The sequence below is a fragment of the Hylobates moloch genome, unplaced genomic scaffold, assembly GCF_009828535.3.
Source record: "Hylobates moloch isolate HMO894 unplaced genomic scaffold, HMol_V3 SCAFFOLD_3, whole genome shotgun sequence".
NCBI classification, from domain to species: domain Eukaryota; kingdom Metazoa; phylum Chordata; class Mammalia; order Primates; family Hylobatidae; genus Hylobates; species Hylobates moloch.
This window is the reverse complement of record NW_026652278.1, coordinates 102,968,779-102,991,168: the sequence shown is the minus strand read 5'-3', so window position 1 is coordinate 102,991,168 and position 22,390 is coordinate 102,968,779. Positions and strand designations below refer to the sequence as shown.

General features: G+C 41.7%; 2 pseudogenes; one reads left to right on the top strand and one right to left on the bottom strand.

Annotated features, from left to right (window-relative positions):
* Positions 1–10,238: 10,238 nt before the first annotated feature.
* On the bottom strand, positions 10,239–11,198 carry LOC116479779 (putative protein ZNF321; annotated as a pseudogene).
* A 9,960-nt stretch (positions 11,199–21,158) lies between these two features.
* On the top strand, positions 21,159–21,898 carry LOC116479763 (large ribosomal subunit protein uL30-like 1; annotated as a pseudogene).
* The last annotated feature ends 492 nt before the right edge of the window (positions 21,899–22,390 follow it).

The following is a 22,390-nucleotide window of genomic DNA, read 5'->3' as shown; positions in this document are numbered from 1 at the left end:
CAGAATGGGAGAAAGTTTTTGCAATCTATCCATCTGACAAAGGGCTAATATCCACAATCTACAAAGAGCTTAAACAAATTTACAAGAAAAAAATACCCATTCAAAAGTGGGCAAAGGATATGAACAGACACTTCTTGAAAAAAGACATTTATGCAGCCAACAAACATATGAAAAAAAGCTCATCATCACTGGTCATCAGAGAAATACAAATCAAAACCACAATGAGATATCACCTCATGCCAGTTAGAATGGTGATCATTTAAAAGTCGGGAAATAACAGATGCTGGAGAGGATGTGGAGAAATAGGAACACTTTTACACTGTTGGGAGTGTAAACTAGTTCAATCATTGTGGAAGACAGTGTGGTGATTCCTCAAGAATCTAGAACCAGAAATACCATTTGACCCACGAATCCCATTTCTGGGTATATACCCAAAGGATTATAAGTCATTCTACTATGAAGACACATGCACATGTATATTTATTGCAGCACTGTTCACAATAGCAAAGACTTGGAACCAATCCAAATACACATCAATGATAGACTGGATAAAGAAAATGTGGCACATATACACGATGGAATACTATACAGCTATAAAAAGTATGAGTTCATGTCTTTTGCAGGGACGTGGATGAAGCTGGAAACCATCATTCTCAGCAAACTAACACAGGAACAGAAAATCAAACACCACATGTTCTCACTCATAAGTGGGAGTTGAACAATGAGAACACATGGACACAGGGAGGGGAACATCACACACCGGCACCTTTCGTTGGGTGGAGGGCTAGGAGAGGGATAGCATTAGGATAAATACCTAATGTAGATGACGGTTTGATGGGTGCAGCAAACCACCATGGCATTTGTATACCTATGTAACAAACCTGTATGTTCTGCTATGTATCCCAGAACGTAAAGTATAATAAAATAAATAAAGAAAAAGAAAAAGAAAGCCACCTATACTAGCTCATTCATGTTTTAAATTTAATTTTTGTAAGTTAAAAATACATTTAATGATTATGCGAAGGCAGCAGAATGTTGAGAGAGGCAAATAGTGCAGGATTAAGCCCACAGACTCTAGAGCCAGACTACCTGGCTTTCTGTCCTGGCTGTGCCACGTACAGCAGTGTGATTTATTAGTACTTAATTGTTCTGTGTCTCAGCTTTGTCATCTGTAAATTGAGGGATAATAATATTATTAAGATTATATTTTAATATATGTTTTATATTCTATTACTATATAATGTTATGAGGATTAAATGACTTAACTGCTTTTGAAGTGCTTAGAACAATATTTGATACATAACATTCCTTGGTAGGCATTTAAGTTATTACCACTTTTCTCCTACAATAGCCAATTTTGTAATGGACAGTTTTTTTAACATATGTCCTTGCACACTTATTCAATTATTCTGTTAGATAAATTCCTAGAAATAGAATGGCTGTGTCAAAGGATGTGTACATTTTAAATTCTGGTAAAGAGATTGCATGAAAAATTGGCACATTATAAAGGATATGCCAATTTTTGTTCCCTCTAAACAGTACTGAGGCTAAGTATAGTTGTATGTTTCAAAATCTAGTTCTCAAACTTTGGTTTTCATAAGAAACACCTAAGTGCTTATTAAAATAGTAAATTATCAGGACCGTCCTGCAGAGATTCAATAGATCCAGTATGAAAACTTGGAATCTGCATTTTTTTTTTAGATAGAGTCTTGCTCTGTTGCCCAGGCTGGAGTGCAGTGGCACCATCTCTGCTCACTGCAACCTCCGCCTCCTGGGTTCAAGCGATTCTCCTGCCTCAGCCTCCCAAGCAGCTGGGAATACAGGCGCCTGCCACCACACCCAGCTAATTTTTGTATTTTTAGTAGAGACAGGGTTTCACCATGTTAGCCAGGATGGTCTCCCTCTCCTGACCTCATGATCCACCCACCTCAGCCTCCCAAAGTGCTGGCATTACAAGCATGAGCCCGGCCGGAAGCTGCATTTTTTAAACAACACCTTGAGTAATTCTGATGCACGTGGCCAGTGGATTGAGAAATATTGTGCCTTATCTTTGACTTCCCTTCTGACACTGATAACTAAAACCCCACTGACGTGATAGTCATGTTCAGCAAAAACAATTCTACCAGGAGCTGGGCAGAAAATACCATCTTTCACAAGCCAACTATTAATACATGTTTTTTTTTTTCTTTATGCGGTACAAGAAATTAACCCCTTTTTGGGTGGGTGCAGTGGCTCACAGCTGTAATCCCAACACTTGCATGAGGCCAGGAGTTCGAGACCAGCCTGGCCAATATGGTGAAACCCCATCTCTACTAAAAATACAAGAATTAGCCAGGCATGGTGGTGCACACCTGTAGTCCCAGCTACTCGGGAGGCTGAGGCAGGAGAATCACTTGAACTCGGGAGACAGAGCTTGCACATTTCCATCAATGACAAATTATTTGGTTATATCTCCAAATTTGTTCACGCATAATTTTCCCAATGTAGATCTCATCATTTCAAATGTAGTTTTTATCTTACAAATGTGTCAAACTTCTATACAGTATGCCAAAGTGCAAAATAAAACCAGTTTTTAAGTGTAAGATAAAAGCCTGAGGCTAGCAGTATTGGACAGTTGGGCAGACACAAATGTCTGTTTTTGTACATGTGAGACTTTTTGGCCTGGGTGTGTACCAAGGTTGATATTTTTTTAAGCTACCAGTCTAATTAGTTTGTTAGCTCTCCTTCTCATAAAGGCTGGATGCAGAATGTTGGAAAGAGGTCACCGTGTGCCAGCATCAGAGGCAGCTGTCAAGCAAAACAAGACTCCCTGGCGATTGTTAGAACTAGCTAAATAAAATTTTTAAATTGGAGGAAATCAGCACCAGTCATTCAAATTAATAAGATAATATCACACCTTTTAACACCAACACATTTATAACTTAGTCTAGTTACAGTCTACCTTTATTTAAAATAATGATGAATTCCAGAAACAGAGAAGTTGCTTTTTAACAAAGAGTTTGCTTCTAAGCTAATCATTCTGCCAAATAAGTAAATATTTAAAGATTATTACTATTTTAGGCTAACATTTCAAAGGTTAACTCCACTTGATTATGTGAATGCCCTGTGATCTTACCTCAACTGTTCCCTGATAATATGCTTCCTTCTCTCTATCTCCATAGACTGCGTATTTCTTTTCCCTTCCCCTCCTCATCCCTTTTGGCTACCATGTGGAGTCTTCCCTTCTTTTCACTCCTAAACTCACAGGATTTCTCTCTACTTTCGCATCATTCACTTTCCCATTGATTCCCAGCAAGATGGTTTGTAACTCATCTACTCCTCTGATGAACCAGCAGTGTTGAAAGCCACAAAAAATTTTAAGGGTTAAATTCAATGGATATCGACTCTCAGACCTCATGCCTACTCAGTGCTTTGTTAGGCCCAAAGACTGTTTTCTCTTGTCTTTCTTTTCTTTTTCTTCTTCTACTTTTCCTTTTATTTTATTATTTATTTATTTATTTTTTTTTTGAGACAGAGTCTCACTCTCTGGCCAGGCTGGAGTGCAGTGGCATGATCTTGGCTCACTGCGAACTCCATCTCCCAGGTTCAAGCAATCCTTCTGCCTCAGCCCCACTACTAGCTGGGATTACAGGCATGTGCCACTATGCCTAGCTAATTTTTTTATTTTTAGTAGAGACAGGGTTTCGCCATGTTAGCCAGGCTGTTCTTGAACTCCTGACCTCAGGTGATCACCCGCCTCAGCCTCCCAAAGTGCTGGGATTACAGACGTGAGCCACCACAACCAGCCTTCTTCTTTTTATTTTTATTTTTGATCAGCATGTTTTAGCAAAAGTTGTATTTCTTCATTTCAGGCACTCACCTGTATCTTCAAACATTACTGCCTGACCATGAGGACATGTGCACATTTATAATGACGCATAGACTATTGTGAATCTTCCTTGACCTCTCTTCCTCTAGTTCCCACTCTTCTTCCCAAAGATAATTTATGGCCATCTAGCTCTTTTCATATCTATAAATTTATCATCAAACTTATCATTCACTCTAATAACATCAAATATTCTGTCCAAGCGATTATCCTAATTTTGACATTTTCAGTCTTTACTGCTGAAATCCCAGTTGTAGATTGCCAACTAATTTCTAGAAATTTCTATTCTTAAACTCATTCTTTTTAAATATATATACATTAAGTTGTAGGGTAACTGTGCACAAGATTTGTTACATATGTATACGTGTGTCATGCTGGTTTGCTGCACCCATTAACTTGTCATTTACATTAGGTATTTATCCTAATGTTATCCCTCCTTCATCCCCAACCCATGCCAGGCCCGGGTGTGTGATGTTCCCTGCCTTGTGTCCAAGTGTTCTCATTGTTCAATTCTCACCTATGAGTGAGAATATGTGGTGGTTGGTTTTTTGCCCTTGCCGCAGTTTGCTCAGAATGATGGTTTCCAGCTTCGTCCATGTCCCTACAAAGGACAGGAACTCATCCTTTTTTCTGGCTGCATAGTATTCCATGGTGTATACGTGCCACATTTTCTTAATCCAGTCTATCACTGATGGACATTTGAGCTGGTTCCACGTCTTTGCTATTGTGAATAGTGCCACAATATATACGTGTGCATGTGTCTTTATAGCAGCATGATTTATAATCCTTTGGGTATATACCCAGGAATGGGATCACTGGATCAAATGGTATTTCTAGTTCTAGATCCTTGAGGAATAGCCACACTGTCTTCCACAATGGTTGAACTAGTTTACAGTCCCACCAACAGTGTAAAAGTGTTCCTATTTCTCCACATCCTCTCCAGCACCTGTTGTTTCCTGACTTTTTAATGATCACCCTTCTAACTGGTGTGAGATGGTATCTCACTGTGGTTTTGATTTGCATTTCTCTGATGACTATTTGATGGTCAACAAATGATGAGCATTTTTTCATGTGTCTGTTGGCTGCATAAATGTCTTCTTTTGAGAAGTGTCTGTTCATATCCTTTGCTCACTTTTGAATGGGGTTGTTTGATTTTTTCTTGTACATTTGTTTAAGTTATTTGCAGATTCTGGATATTAGCCCTTTGACAGATGGATTGATTGCAAAAATTTTCTCCCATTCTGTAGGTTGCCTGTTCACTCTGATGGTAGTTTCTTTTGCCGTACAGAAGCTCTTGAGTTTAATTAGATCCCATTTGTCAGTTTTGGCTTTTGTTGCCATTACTTTTGGTGTTTTAGTCATGAAGCACTTGCCCATGCCTATGTCCTGAATGGTATTTACTAGGTTTTCTTCTAGGGTTTTTATGGTTTTAGGTCTAACATTTAAGTCTTTAATCCATATTGAATTAATTTTTGTGTAAGGTGTAAGGAAGGGATCCAGTTTCAGCTTTCTACGTATGGCTAGTTTTCCCATCACTATTTATTAAAAAGGGAATCCTTTCCCCCTTTCTTGTTTTTGTTTGTCAAAGATCAGATGGTTGTAGATGTGTGGTGTTATTTCTGAGGTCTCTGTTCTGTTCCACTGGTCTATCTCTCTGTTTTGGTACCAGTACCATGCTGTTTGTTTACTGCAGCCTTGTAGTATAGTTTGAAGTCAGGTAGTGTGATGCCTCCAGCTTTGTTCTTTTGGCTTAGGATCGTCTTGGCAATGCGGGCTCTTTTTTGGTTCCATATGAATTTTAAACTAGTTTTTTCCAGGTTTGTGAAGAAAGTCATTGGTGGCTTGATGGGGATGGCATTGAATCTATAAATCTATAAATTACCTTGGGCAGTATGGCCATTTTCACAATATTGATTCTTCCTATCCATGAGCATGGAGTGTTCTTCCATTTGTTTGTGTCCTCTTTTATTTCATTGAGCATGTAGTTCTCCTTGAAGAGGTCCTTCACATCCCTTGTGAGTTGTATTTCTAGGTATTTTGTTCTCTTTGTAGCAATTGTGAATGGGAGTTCACTCATGATTTGGCTGTTTGTCGATTATTGGTGTATAGGAATGCTTGTGATTTTTGCACATTGATTTTGTATCCTGCGACTTTGCTGAAGTTGCTTATCAGCTTAAGGAGATTTGGGGCTGAGATGATGGGGTTTTCTAGATATACAATCATGTCATCTGCAAACAGGGACAATTTGACTTCCTCTTTTCCTAATTGAATACCCTTTATTTCTTTCTCTTGCCTGATTGCCCTGGCCAGAACTTCCAACACTATGTTGAATAGCAGTGGTGAGAGAGGACATCCCTGTCTTGTGCCAGTTTTCAAAGGGAATGCTTCCGGTTTTGGCTCATTCAGTATGATATTGGCTGTGGGTTTGTCATAAATAGCTCTTATTATTTTGAGATACATTCCATCAATACGTAGTTTACTGAGAGTTTTTAGCAGGAAATGCTGTTGAATTTTGTCAATGGCCTTTTCTGCATCTATTGAGATAATCATGTGGTTTTTGTCTTTGGTTCTGTTTATGTGATGGATTGCATTTATTGATTTGCATATGTTGAACCAGCCTTGCATCCCAGGGATGAAGCCAACTTGATCTTGGTGGATAAGCTTTTTGATGTGCTGCTGGATTCAGTTTGCCAGTATTTTACTTAGCATTTTCTCATCAATGTTCATCAGGAGTATTGGTCTAAAATTCCCTTTTTTGGTTGTGCCTCTGCCAGGCTTTGTTATCAGGATGATGCTGGCCTCATAAAATGAGTTAGGGAGGATTCCCTCTTTTTCTATTGATTGGAATAATTTCAGAAGGAATGGTACCAGCTCCTCCTTGTACCTCTGGTAGAATTTGGCTGTGAATCCATCTGGTCCTGGACTTTTTTTGGTTGGTAGGCTATTAATTATTGCCTCAATTTCAGAGCCTGTTATTGGTCTATTCAGGGATTCAACTTCTTCCTGGTTTAGTCTTGGGAGGGTGTATGTGTCCAGGAATTTATCCATTTCTTCTAGATAAAGGTACTGTCTCCTTTGTCGTTTGCCTTCCAAAGAAAGCGCCCAAGTCTTTCAGAAATACATCCCTGGGTCATTAAACTGAAAAAAGATTTAGTTTCTCAAAAAAACCAAAGTTAGTCAGGCATAGTGGCTCATGCCTGTAATCCCAGCTACTTGGGAAGCCAATGCAGGAGAATCGCCTGAACCTGGGAAATGGAGGTTGTGGTGAGGCAAGATCATGCCTTGCACTCCAGCCTGGGTAACAAGAGAAAAACTCTGTAAGAACACACACACACACACACACACACACACACACACACACACACCTCAGAAGACAGAGAAAATGCATTTACAAATTTTCTAGCTGAATGTGCTAAGAAAAGAGACAAAAGGAAAGAAAATCTCTTCCTTTATTTTTAAAGGTTTATTTTAAATAAACCTCTCATTTATTTGCTTGTTTGTTTGAGACAGGGTCTAGCTTTGTCATCCAATCTGGAGTGTGGTGGCCAGATCAGAGCTCACTGCAGCCTCCAACTTTCTGGCTCAAGGGATCCTGCGACCTCAGCGCCCCGAGCTGCTGGGTCCACAGGTGTGCACCACCACACCTGGCTGATTTTTTTTTTTATTTTTAGTAGAGATGAGGTCTCACCACGCTGCCCAAGCTGATCTGAAACACCTGGGCTCAAGCCGTCCTCCTGCCTCAGCCTCCCAAAGTGCTGGGATCACAGGCGTGAGCCACTGCTCCGGGCCCTGACTTTATTTCCATGAAATATAAAATTGTCCTTCACCTCCTTTGTGTAATAGGCAGTTTTGCACGTCACCGTTCAGTTTCCATTATCCACTCAAACAACCCAGGACCTTACTTAATAAGCCGTTCTAGTTGTCAGTCCCCGCTGCAACCAGCGCCCCACTCCACCCCTTTACCGAGGTCCCTGCCCCCTCCCCCGCCCTGCCCCAGACGGAGGGGAGCTTGCACTGCCTGCAGGATGCGTGACTCTACCTGCTCAGAAAAGGCGCTTTGTATTAAAACCATTTTCAACTTAAGAGGAAAAACGATTCAGCGTTCACTACAGGTTGCCCAATACAATATGTTGTTTTACCTTCGATTGTTTGAAATAATAACTTAAAACGGAGGAAGCATCCCTGTGATATTAGGGGTAATATCACAGCACATCAGAAACAATCCACCAATCAGTACCCGGAGGATCCAGTCCTGCAGGGCAAGAGGATGACAGCAGGCGACATCTGGGGCCCAACTGAGGAGAAAGCCAGGACCCGCCCCCTCCAGGCCCTGCCCTTCAGAACACCTCTTCCAGGCCTCGCCCCCAAGATGACGATCACCCTGTGGCCCCGCCCCTTCCCTCTGTCCGCCGGGCCCCCAGGCAGCCTCCTCACTCTTGCCGCGCCCAGATCCTGTTCAAGGTGCCGCGTCTTCTAGCCAGGCCCCCGCCCCACAGCGGCCTCCACCCCCTCGTAGCCAGGCGTGGCTGTGATCTATCAGCCTTGGCCTCCCAAAGTGCTGGGACCACAGGCGTGAGCCACCCTACCCAGCCCAATCTTCTTAGCATAAACACTTTAATGTCAATTAATGCTTGAACTCAATGTTAAGTCAACTCAATCTCAAGTCAATGCTAAATTGGCTCTAATGTCAATTAAAGCTTTATGATTTTCTATAGTCATTGTATTTGGAACAATTATCTCAAAAATGAATTTTCTGATGTTCTGCAAGGATTGACCTCGGACTGAAGAACTTGCCACACTTATGACATTTTTAAGATTTCTGTCCAGTATAGATTCTCTGATGTTTAATCCTGTGTGAAAGTGAAGTCAAGACTTTGCCACAATCATCACACTTGAGGTTTCTCTCCTGTATGAATTCTCCTATGTTTTGCATAAGATGAAGCTTGACTGAAGACCTTGCCACAACCATCACATTTGTAAGGTTTCTCTCCAGTATGAGTTCACCAATCAACTGCAAGGTATGATCAATATCTGAAAAATTTGCCACATTTACTACACTTGTAAGACCTCTCTTCATTATGGATTCTCTAATGATTTGCAAAGGTTGTAGCGTTACTGAAGACTTTGTAAGAATCATTACATTTGTAAAGTTTCCCTATACCATGGATTGCTTGATAATGAATAAGTGTTGACTGCCCACTAAAGGCTTTGCCATACTATTACACTTGTAAGGTTTCCCTCCAGTATGAACTCTTTGATGTTGTGCAAGGTTTGATTGTTGATTAGACACCTTGCCACATTCAGCTGGGTGTGGTGGCTCATGCCTGTAATCCCAGCACCTTGGGAGGCCAAGGCAGGTGGATCATGAGGTCAGGAGATGGAGACCATCCTGGACAACATGGTGAAATCCCGTCTGTACTAAAAATACAAAAAATTAGCCAGGCGTGGTGGTGGGCACCTGTAGTCCCAGCTACTCAGGAGGCTGAGGCAGGAAAATGGTGTGAACCCGGGAGGTGGAGCTTGCAGTGAGCTAAGATCGCGTCACTGCACTCCAGCCTGGGCAACAGAGTAAGACTCCGTCTCAAAAAAAAAAAAAAAAAAAAAAGAAACCTTGCCACAGTCATTATACTTGTAAGATTTGTCTCCAGTATTAATTGCTTTATGAATTACAAGGGCTGAATTTCAAGTGAAGGTCTTGCCACACTCATTACACTTGTACGGTTTCTCTCCAGTATGACATCTATAATGGCATACAAGATTTGCTTTTTGACTAAAAACCTTGCCACATTACATGTATAAGGTTTCTTTCCATTATGAATTGCCTTATGCATTATAAGGGCTGAATTTTGAGCAAAGGTCTTGCCACACTTATTACACTTGTAAGGTTTCTCTCCAGTATGAACTCTCTGATGTTGTGCAAGGCATGAATCATGCCAGAAAACCTTGTCACAAACCTTACATTTGTAAGGTTTCTCTCCAGTATGAACTCTTAAGGCGTGAAAGGCATGAATTATCCCAGAAAGCCTTGTGACAAACCTTACATCTGTATGGTTTTTCTCCAGTATGAATTCTCCTATGTGTTTCAAGTTGTGATCTGCAACTGTAAACTTTGTTACATTCTTCTCATTTGTAAGGTTTCTGTCCAGTATGAAGTCTTTGATGGCATTGAAGGGATGACTTCTGATTGAAGATCTTGCCACACTCATTACACTTGTAAGGTTTCTCACCAGTATGAACTCTATGGTGGCATACAAGGTATTACTTCTGATGAAAGACTTTGCCACATACATCACATTTACATTTTTTCTCTCCTAAATGCGTTATGTGATGTCTCCTTAAGTGTGAACTATAATTAAAGGCTTTCCCATACTCATTACATTGGAAAGATTTTTCTCTCATGTGTACTTCCTGTATTTGTGTGAATAATGAAGAATGGAGGAAATTCTTCCCATACTTATTAGAAAGATGGGTTTTGAGCCTACAAGAAATTATTTGGGATGTTGAAGCTGAGGAAGCATCATTGATAGACTGGTCCACTTGATTACCAATTTTCCGTTCAGTCTGAAATATGTGCAGTTCAGGCAGATGCAAATGAAAGCTTAATCCAAGCTGATCTTTAATAGGCTTGTTTCCAGCATGCCGTTGATCATGTCAGTCTGTACTACTAGTTAACTCTTTGGTTTCTGTCATGGGTGCTTCATGGCCAATTCTTTCCATTTCTTGCCACTGAAACCCAAAGTCATGAATATCTTTCTCGGTTTCTGGGAAGCAAAAATCTCCAATGTGATGATTTTCATGTCTTTCCAACGTCCCTGTGTGGAACACTTCTGTATTGCCTTGCCCTGTTGATGAGAACTCCATCATGGATTTTAAAGAGCTATCCACAGACTCTAGGTTCCTGTAGTTCTCCAACATCACATGCCTGTATAAAGGCCTCTGCACAGGGTTCAGGCATTTCCACTCCTCCACTGAGAATTTTTTTTTTTTTTTTGAGATGGAGTCTTGCTGTGTCACCCAGGCTGGAGTGCAGTGGCGCGATCTCGGCTCACTGCAAGCTCTGCCTCCCGAGTTCAAGCCATTCTCCTGTCTCAGCCTCCCAAGCAGCTGGGACTACAGGCGCCTGCCACCAGGCCTGGCTAATTTTTTGTATTTTTAGTAGAGATGGGGTTTCACCGTGGTCTCGATCTCCTGACCTCATGATCCGCCCGTCTCGACCCCCCAACTCCACTGAGAATTCTATAGCCACATCCCTGAAACTCAAGTGTCCCTGAGGAAGAGCTGCTATCCCTGGCTCCTTTTCTTTGCTCTTCTTGGTGGCTTCTTTACATAACATGAGTCTTTGGAAATCAATCCCGGACGTCTCAATTTTCTCTGAGTTGACAAAGAGGGGCCGGAATTTCCGGGTCTGTGGGGACCCCACGTCCCCGATATAGCAGCACCAGAGAACTTGAGACCCTTTCTTTTATGAGTCCTTTATTGCTTACTCAGTTATGCCTCATTAGTTACTAAACCTGATGAATAAGGAAGCCAATATTTAAGGCACTGGAGGACATATCACTGGCTAGTGACAAGGTTGTTAAATAACATCAAGGTTCTTGATGTTCACACTTAGCATTCTTTTCCCTGGCTAGATGTGGTGGCTCACGCCTGTAATTCCAACACTTTGGGGGGCGAAGGTAGAGGGGTCACTTGAGTTCAGGAGTTTGAGACCAGCCTGGGCAACATAGCAAGACACCATCTCTACAAAAAATTTAAAATTAGCCAGACATGGTAGTGCACATCTGTAGTTCCAGCTACTTGGGAGGCTGAGATGGGAGGATCACTTGAACCCTGATATTCAGTGCTACAGTGAGTTATGATCACACCACTGCACTCCAGCCTGGGCTACAGAGACTCTGTCTAAATAAATAAATAAGAAAAATAAAACAGTATTCTTTCAATTGAGTCAGCTTGCAATCCTGGCAAGAGAATTTACTGCGTTTTATCGTGGGGCTCTGTGGTGTAATGGCGAGCACTCTGGACTCTGAATCCAGAGAATTTACTGCATTCATGCACTATCTTCTAATCCAAAAAATTTAGTAAGCAATATTTTCCTCAATATTAACATAATTTTAGGATGCTGAAAGAGTTCATTCAACTGACCAAAACATTAAGCATTAAACTAAAGAGCAAATTTACAAAGAAAAGATAGATTTTATTTTTAAAAATTATTCCTATAAATGTTCAATTTGGATCTAAGGAGACTTTGAGAATGTAGTGGTGATAAGGATTCTGATTCTGGCTAACATTCCTTGATGATGGATTTCATCTCATCTTCACAGCATCCCCATGAGGTATGTATGTATTATTAGTCCTGTTTATTGATAGATAAATGGAGGTTTATGAACATTAAGTAACTTGGACAAGGTCATGTAGTTAGAGCCAGAGCTATAACCTAGGTCACCTGGCCTAATTCCAAACCTTGTGTTCTCAATTGAGAGGAAATGTGTGGGCCAAAGTATTCCAGATTTCTCAGAAACTCTGCAGTTCACAGCATAGTTTCTTACTTTTTTTTTAATGCCGGCACATCTTTTCAACAGATTCTAATCCTAAATTGCAGTGCTGATGTTTTCCAGGAATTAGACAAATCATGAACAAAGTGAGTATTTCTCTGCAGAGCATTCTGCAAAACACAGGTAAGAGCAGACCTCTCCATGGCAAAGCTTCTCTTTGCCCAAGTAGTTGTAGAGACTGTCTTGTTTGTTATTCCTAGTAGAGAGACCACTTTCCTGCTGAGAGTGATTCGTCCAGAAAATACGTTTGAGAAGGGGTCACGCATGTGAGGAGAGCAGCTGTGAACACTCATACAGCTCTTTGTTCTCTAATATTTTCTATATTCAGTTCATAATCCACTTGAGCAGTGGTGCCAGCTGGCAGGTCCAGCAGCTCATTTTTCTTCTCATTTTCAGCAGATCATCTAGTTTCTTCCCTATGGGTTCCTACCCCCATTTCATAGCCACTCACCTATTGATAAACAGGCTCTGCCTAAAGCACGTCTCATCTTCCAGTCCATCAACGCAGGATATGAAATTTTCCCAAACTCCAAATTACTATTGTAGTCCTTAATACAACATATATATTTAAATGGGGACTGTGAACACACACAGATGATGAAGGGCTGAAGTAATGAGTCCTTGTGCCTGGGTTCTAGTCCATCTGATAGTGGTTTACCCTCTTTGGCCTCTGTTCCCTCATTTATTTGGCAGATTAATTCAGGTTACTAATTCTTATGGGTTTTAAAGGATGCTGAATTCCTAACTCCCAGTCCCGAGAACGTGACCTTATTTAGAAAGATGGTCAGGGCACGCTGGCTCACGCCTATAATCTCAGCACTTTGGAAGGCCTAGGCGGGTGGATCACTTGAGGTCAGGAGTTCAAGACCAGCCTGACCAACATGGTAAAACCCAGTCTCTGCTAAAAATACAAAAATTAGCTGGGTGTGGTGGCATGCACCTGTAATCCCTGCTACTCGGGAGGCTGAGGCAGGAGAATCGTTTGAACCCTGGAACCTCTGCAGTGAGCCGTAATGGCACCATTATGCCCCAGCTTGGGTGACAGAGTGAGACTCTGTCTCAAAAAATAAAAATAAAAAAAGAAAGAAAGAAAAATAGGGGCTTTACAGATGTTCAGGTTAAAATGAGATAGGTCATTAGGGTGGGCCCTAATCCATTATGACTTATGTCTTGATTTTTAAAAGGTGGAGAAATTTGTATACAGACAGATACTAGTAAGGGAGAAGGCCGTCTACAAGCCAAGGAATTTGTATACAGACAGATACTAGTAATGTCTTCCCCTTACTAGTAGAGAGAAAGCCATCTACAAGCCAAGGAATGCATAAGGCTGGGAGAATCTAAGAGAGGCATGGAATGAATTCTCCCTCACAGTCCTCAGAAGGTTCCAACCCGCCAAATGTCTCCATTTCAGACTTTCAGCCTCCGGAACTGTTGAGACAATACATTTCTGTTGTTTAAACCACCCAGTTTCTGGTATTTTGTGATGGCACATTAGCGAATTATTGCACTAGACAGCTGACTTTGAATTAAGCAAAAGGGAGGTTTTCCCAGGTGGGCACAATCTAATCACATGTGCCATTTAAACTCATTTAAAAGAGTAGCCAAAGAGAAAGTCAGAGCTGTTCCAACCATGAGAAGGAGTTGATGAGGCAGTACAGGGGCTCTGAAATGGAGGGGCCCCATGGCAAGTAACAGAGGGAAGCTTCTAGAAGGTAACAGTGATCCAACTGAAGACAAGAAAAGATTAAATCCATCTAACAACTGCAGGAAGCAATTCTGCCAACAACCTGAATGAGCCTGGAAGTGGATTCTTTCCCAGAGCCTCCAGATGTAGGAGGCCAGCCTGACATGGATTCCCCGAGCTAGAGACCCCAGATGAACCCATGCAGATTTCTAACCTATAGAACTATGACATAATAAACACGTGTAGTTTTAAGCCACTGTCTGGGGTAATTTGTTATGTAGCCATAGAAAATACACCCTAGCTAGCAAGTATTAAGTGCTTTCTTCACCAGTGTTTTACATTCAAAGAAAAAAAAAAACCCACAGCTAAGTATTGCCATAGAACTATTGTTGTCCCAAAGCAATAAAGATAAATTTACAGCTGGGAGGGGGGAAATTATGTGACATCTGAGGAACAGCAGCCTGCAACAGACAGACGATAAACAGAACATCCTACTAAAGAGAGAGCAGAACCAGTAGAACAGACAGAATGGGAATTAAAAATAAACACAATAAATGTCTTTATAAAAATAAAGAAGAATGTCAGGAACATGACGCATGAACAAACAATTATGAAGAACCACTTAGAAATATTTTTTAAATGTAATCATTGAAATACAAACATAGTAAATGGCAAAACAAATCATGCCTGATGGTCCAGTAAAAGCCTGGGGCGTCATTTTGCAACTCCCTGTGAGAGTAAATTTCCAAGCCCGTAGAAATTACTGTCAGAAGTTTTTGAAAGTCCAAAAAGAGACTAAAAAAATCTTTAGCGGAATATAATCTGAATGTTTAAACAAGATAATCTTTTAAGAATAGAGACTCTTGAAATAGGAATTAAGAAGTACTATATCTAATTTATTCTCCCTCCCCAAATATCCCACTGTATTACTGAGGCTAAATAAGCCTATTATACATGTGAGGAAAATTCAGAGCAAAAACTTTTAGCCAGGTCACAAACATGATTTAGCTGCACCTAGATTCCTATGTAGACTTACAATTACCTCTCCTCAGGAGCTCGTAAACTTACAATTACCTCTCCTCAGGAGCTCGTAAAGTTAAGAAGAACAAATAGAATATCAACCAGGCTGAAAGGCTGACCCAGGTGGGGATATTCACAGGCGAATGTTAAGCTTTGGCCAATTTCCAGCCTCTGCTTTCCTCCCCTCCTCACCGCTTGTCCCAGGACTAACCCTGAGGGTCAACAGGAGGGATACAGCATCCCTACAGATGCCCTAGCTCCTCCTTGTCCAATTTTCCCCTAGTTGAAGGAGAGTCCAGCCAGGCTCCAGAACAGAGTGCCCTTAGTGCCCTGTCTAGTGCCACAGTGAACTGGACACGGAAGATGGAGAGCAGACATACAACCAAGGTCAAAAGCCAGTAGCTTGTTACAAAGTAAGCCAACTCTGGCGAAGGGGGCTAAGGTACTGTGAACCCAAAATATCTGAGACAGGTCTCAGTAAATTTAGAAAGTTTATTTTACCAAGGTTAAGGACACACCCATGCCACAGCCTCAGGAGGTCCTGATGACATGTGCCCAAGGTGGTTGGGATACAGCTTGCTTTTATACATTTTAGGGAGATGTGAGACATCAATCAATATGCGTAAAGTGTACATTGGTTCAGTCAGGTAAGGTGGGACAATTCTAAGTGGATAATGGTGGGGGCCTTCCAGGTCATAGGTAGATAAGAGACAAAAGGCTGTATTCTTTTGAATCCTTGATCAGCCTTTCACTGAATACACAATACAGGGTGTATTCACTGAATACACTGGCTCAGTGAATCTGCATTTTTACATAAATAGGGCAGAAGAAGCAGTCAGATATGCATTTGCCTCAGGTGAGCAGAGGGATGACAATTTGTACCTGTGAAGATAATTCGTGAAATTCAACAGAACTGTTTTAGGGTAAAGATCTTGAGGTCTACAGTGAATTTCCTTGTGGGCAAATTGTGAGGGAGGTAACTCATATTTTTAGCTATCTTATTTAGGAATTAAAATGGAAGACAAGTTTGCCTGATGTAGTTCCCAGTTTGACTTTTCCCTTGGCTTAGTGATTTTGGGTCCCAAGATTTATTTTCCCTTCACAGTACAAAGTCCAAATGCAGGAGATCAATGAATTAGGAAAGCCACAATTAAAGTAACTGGTGAACCAAGTACAAGGTGGACTGGAGAAGTTCCACTGACAAAGGGCACCTATCTGGGACAGCCTTTTCTGTAGACTAATGGAGCGTTTAGAGCATGAATGAGTGACTTGGAGTTTTGCCTCCGAACTCCAGCTCAGTGGTCCAAACCCTACTACCACTGACAAACTTTTCTGATATTGACTCTCAACCTGACTAGAAATGAAGGGTATTTCTCATTCTTAGATTTTTCCATCAGGATACTCTACAGATTTCATTTAGAAGTCTAATATCATTTGTCACACTCTTTGCACATCAAGCTCTGTCTGTTGCCACCTGAGTGGTTGAGACTTACCTGGCTCAGGCTATGACTAGACTGCTTCATCCTGTTGTAGTTGAGTGATACATGCAAAGAGTCAGAAATGTGACAAAACTTCCAAGAACAGGAGAGGGCATATTACATTTTATAAATCGCGAAGTCTGTGAGTAAAAGTCTTTGTGCATCATGTTCTGAATATAGACATTCTTGGAATCTCAAAGGTGGTCATTTAGATCAAATCAAAGTAGAGTTGACCTTCAAACAACATGGGTTTGAACTGTGCATGTTCACTTATATGTGGTGCCTCTGCCACCCATGAGACAGCAAGAGCAACCTCTCCTCTTCCTCCTCCTCAGCCTACTCAACACAAACACGATGAGGATGAAGACCTTTGTGATGATCCACTTCCACTTACTGAATAGAAAGTGTATTTTCTCTTCCTTATGATTTTCTTAATAATATTTTCTTTTCTCTAACTTACTTTATTATAAGAATACAGTATTTAATACATATACCATACAAAATATGTATTAATTGGCTATGTATGTTATCAATAAGGTTTCCAGTCAACAGCAGGCTACTAATAGTTAGGTTTTTGGGAAGTCAAAACTTATACTCAGATTTTTGACTGCACGGGGGTTGGCATCCCTAATCCCCACGTTGTTCAAGGGTCAATTGTACTATTTTTTGCCTAAAGTAGTTATGTCAAAACTACTGGCAAAAATTTTATCAGAGTTGGTGGTCTTGGATCCATGATATAAGAAGACATTCATGAAGGATCTGAGTGAATCCAGGTATGAAAGCTCTATAATAGATTATTAAGAGAAATTAGGGAATATTCTTAGTATTATAAGAGGTTGATGTCCTAAAGGACAACTGCATATGGACTTTTCCTTTTTGTGTATGTAACTAACTCCCTCAGTCAGTGCATGTGGACTTTTGTTGACTTTTTGGAAGGAAGGATATATCTCAGCACCCATTTTCCCTTCCTAAGGGCAACTTTATTTCATGTAGGGGAATTATTTCTCCCAGGGATAGGCAGTCTTGGTGGCACTAAATGTGATCAGGACCTTTGTTGCCTTTCCCCAGCAAAGGAGTGTGTGATTTCATTTGGGACAATAGGAATTTCTCTCCTGGTACTTTGAATTGCCAGCAAGCTGAATTAAGACAAGGAAGACAACTTTTGAGCTTTTCATTCTAAAGAGAAGCCCAGAGTGGATCCTGCTGGCTAGATATCTGGAAGCTGTTCTAAGACTTGTCTTCGTTCTTCAGTTGTCTAACCTCCCATCCATCTGAGAGTTACTACAAAACTCCCTCTGCTTCTTGTTAACTGCAACAAAAAGAATCTCAATTGACATGCCCTCTGCAAAGTAGTATACAGTTAAGGCATGGCTGATGTCTGCTCTTGCACTGACTTGGTTTGTGATTCTGAGAAACTTTATTAGCCTCACTGAGCCCTAGCATCTTCACCTGTAGAATGAGAAACAAAGCCCTCCTTCCAGGTTGTCGATGGAATTAAGTGAGTATTTATGTGAAAGCCACCTAGCTTACCTAGAAAGAAAATCTGTGAATTTCCCCGTCAAAGTGGTTCATTAACAATGAAAAATTAGGCAGGGCACAGTGGCTCATGTCTATAATCCCAGCACTTTGGGAGGCCAAAGCGGGTGGATCACGATGTCAGGAGTTCGAGACCAGCTTGGCCAACATGGTGAAACCCCGTCTCTACTAAAAATACAAAAATTAGCTGGGCACTGTAGCGCGTGCCTGTAATCCCAGCCACTCAGGAGGCTGAGGTAGGAGAATCGCTTGAACCAGGGAGTCGGAGGTTGCAGTGAGCCGAGATCGCACCACTGCTCTCCAGCCTGGCGGCAGAGGGAGACTCAGTCTCAAAAACAAAACAGAACAAACAATGAAAACTTGGTAATTTGGCTAAAGATGCCAAGATGGAATGTCAGGCAATCATTTAAAATCAGAGATTTTGTAAAGAAAGTTATACTTAATAGTCAAAATACATTTCCCACTTATTACTGTGCTTGGCAGAAGTCAGAATTAGATTTTCATGGGTATATTAATCCTGACAATACTTATTCTTTGTTGGCAATAAATGTAACAAAGTTTCCTATATGAATATTTAAGAAAAGGGCCGGGCATGTTGGCTTTGAGAGATGAGGTGGGAGGATTGCTTGAGGTCAGGAGTTTGAAACCAGCCTGGGGAACAGAGTGAGACTCTGTCTCCATAAAAAATTTTAAAAATTAGCCAAACATGGTGGTGCATACTTGTAGTCCCAGCTCCTTGGGAGGCTAAGGCAGGAGGATTGCATGAGCCCTGGAGTTCCAGGCTGCAGTGAGCTATGATTACACCACTGAACTCCATCCTGGGTGATAGAGTGAGACCCTGTTCAAAGAAGAAAGGAAGGAAAGAAAGAAGGAAGGAAGGGAGGGAGGGACGAAGGGAGGGAAGGAAGGGAAGGGAAGGGAAGGGAAGGGAAGGGAAGGGAAGGGAAGGGAAGGGAAGGGAAGGGAATGGAAGGGAAGGGGAGGGGAGGGGAGAGAAGGGAAGGGAAGGGAAGAAAGGAAGGAAGGAAAGAAAGAAAGAAGGGAGGGAGGGAGGAAGGGAGGTAAGAGAAGGGGAGAGAAGGGGAGAGAAGGGGAGGGGAGGGGAAGGGAGGGGAGGGAACGGAAGGGAAGGGAAGGGAAGAAAGGAAGGAAGGAAGGAAGGAAGGAAAGAAGGAAGGAAGGAAAGAAAGAAGGGAGGGAGGGAAGGGAAGGGAAGGGAAGGGAATGGAAGGGAAAGAAGGAAGGAAGGAAAGAAGGAAGGAAGGAAAGAAGGAAAGAAAGAAGGGAGGGAGGGAAGGGAAGGGAATGGAAGGGAAAGAAGGAAGGAAGGAAAGAAGGAAGGAAGGAAAGAAGGACATCTCTGTTTACAATGCTGCTTTACATAAATGTTACTTTTCCATCTGAAGTAAGGAATAGACAATACCGGTTTACCAAAAAAATAATTTTTTTGAGCACTCATATCACAGAGAACTGGCCTTTTCCTGGAACAATTAGAATCGTGCCTGGAAGGTTGCACCGTCTCTGGCTTACCAATGCTTTGTTTGGGTTAATATGCTGCAGGAGCTTCAAATCATGCATGAATTCTTGCTATTGACCAGGAAAGTAAGAAAGCAAGTTGGCTTCTTTTGATCACTCTCCTAAAAGTGAGAATTTTAAAATTATGCATTGGTGTAACAGTAAATTTTTAATAACAAAGAACAGTAAAGAGTATCCTATAAAGGGACCCAGCTCTGTGCTAGATAACATAGAGTAGTGGGTCCTGGAGCCTTGTTGTGCCCTGCCCCACCTCTGTTCCCACTCCATCAAGCAGGAGGAGCAGAGCATGATACAAAACTGGCCTTCTTTACCTGTGATCCACCTGGACTGAGTGAGCACATTTATTTATGAAAATGTGTGCAGGCCAGGCGTGGTGGCTCACACATGTAATCCCAGCACTTTGGGAGGCTGAGGTGGGCAGATCATGAGGTCAAGAGATCAAGACCATCCTGGCCAACATGGTGAAACCCCGTCTCCACTAAAAATACAAAAAAATTAGCTGGGCATCGTGGCACACGCCTGTAGTCTCAGCTACTTGGGAGGCTGAAGCAGGAGAATTGCTCAAAGCCAGGAGGCAAAGGTTGCAGTGAGCCGAGATCGTGCCACTGCACTCCAGCCTGGTGACAGAGTAAGACTCCATCAAAAAAGAAAGAAAGAAGGAAAGAAAGAAATGAAAGGAAGGAAGGAAGAAGGAAATGTGTGCAAACTGAACAGTCCATAGATCCTGGCCAAAGGAGAAAAATAGAAGAGCCCAACCACTGCTTTAAGGCAACATTTTTCAAAGTGTCATGTGAGATTTATTCTGCAACCAAATCATCTTGAAATTGTATTTTTTTAAAAAGTGTATATGTGGGATTCACCTTGCTTCAACGAATCAGAATCCCTGCTACTAAGACCTTAAGAGACTCTTCTGCTGAACTCAAGTTTAAGAAACACTGACCTGGGGACCTCAGAAATCTAATTCCTTGCCTTCCCCAATCTACCTTCTAGTCAAGAGAAAACTAGAAGAAATAATGCATTTAGTAAATAATTATAGATTCAGTGTTATGAGAGCTAAAATGTGAGAGAGAATTCTGGATGGAAAGGGATGCATGAGAGACTCTTACTAATTGCAAAAATGTATGTTTTCCTCCAATAATACATGTCTCACTTAGTGGTCATCACCTGGCCACTGGAAGCCAGCACAGAACATTTCCCCCCCATAAACAACATTGATCAGCACAGTGATTTTTGAAATTTGAACTATCTATGAGCATTTTAGACATAAAAAGATATGGAGTCCTTCCTGAAAAGTCAGATCGGCAATAATTGGTTATCACTGAGTAGTAGACACCCCCTTTAGATGGGTATTTGCAGTTGATTTTACAATATCCCCAACATTCTCTCTTCTCCCCAATAGGATGAAAGTGTCTCTTGACATTTATCAATGAGCTTATGCTGGTTTTGTTGCTGTTCAATTAAGAAGAAAGTAAAAGAGCAACACTAGAAAGATGGTGGAGCCAGAGCAAAGAAAATCTCCTTTGGTTCTAGAAAATCTCCTGAAAAAGAGGAAGGCTTCTCAAGCCCTCAAAGCCACCCAAACAAAGCAGGCAGTTTGGTGAAGAAGGAGCAGAGGAAAGGAAAAGGGCTCAGATTTAAACGACTGGAATCATTCCTACACGATTCCTGGTGGCAGAAACGTGACGACGTGTGTCTCAGACGACTAGGTAAAACCTCACATCTTGGAATTGCCAGATAAACATTCCTTGGCCTTTGTTGTTCACATAGAAAGGATTGATAGCGTGAGTTTACTGGTGCAGAGAACCATTGCAAGACTTCACCTAAAGAAAATTTTTAGTGGTGTCTTTGTAAAAGTCACCCCCTAGAACCTAAAAATGCTGTGTATAGTGGAACCTTATGTGACCTGGGGATTTCCAAATCTGAAGTGTGTCTGGGAACTCTCTTTGAAACATCGACAAGCCAAGGTCAAGAATAAGACCATCCCTCTGACACACAACACAGTGATTGAGGAGCACCTAGGGAAGCTTGGCTCATTTGCTTCGAAGACCTCATTCATGAAATTGCCCTCCCAGGGAAGCATTTCTAGGAGATCTCGTGGTTCTTGCACCCTTTCCACCTCTCAGTGGCCCATCATGCTACCCAAAATAGAGTGGGCTTCCTCAAGGATATGGGCACACCTGGCTATTGGGGTGAACTCATCAATCAGCTCATCTGCCAGCTGAACTAGACCCAGATGCCAAACTGCAGTAAATTTTTATCAATGAAGTGGAAACATGTGTTTTTGTGTTTTGGGGGGAAATTTTTATCGAGTATCTTCAGAGATTATTTCCTGCTTTATCTTCAAAAACTGGAAAGGAAGGGTCAAAGAAAAGACAGTAGCTGGCCAGCTGTGGTGGCTCACATCTGTAACCCCAGCACTTTGGCAGGCCGAGGCAGGCAGATCACCTGAGGTTGGGAGTTCAAGACTAGCCTGACCAACATGGAGAAACCGTGTCTCTACTAAAAATACAAAAATTAGCCAGGCGTGGTGGAGCATGCCTGTAATCCTAGCTACTCAGGAGGCTGAGGCAGGAGAATCGCTTGAACCCAGGAGGTGGAGGCTGCAGTGAGCCGAGATCGTGCCACTGCATTCCAGCCCTGGCAACAAGAGTGAAACTCTGTCTTGAAAAAAAAAAAAAAGAAGAAGAAGAAGACAGTAGCTTATGTTCATGGCAAGCAC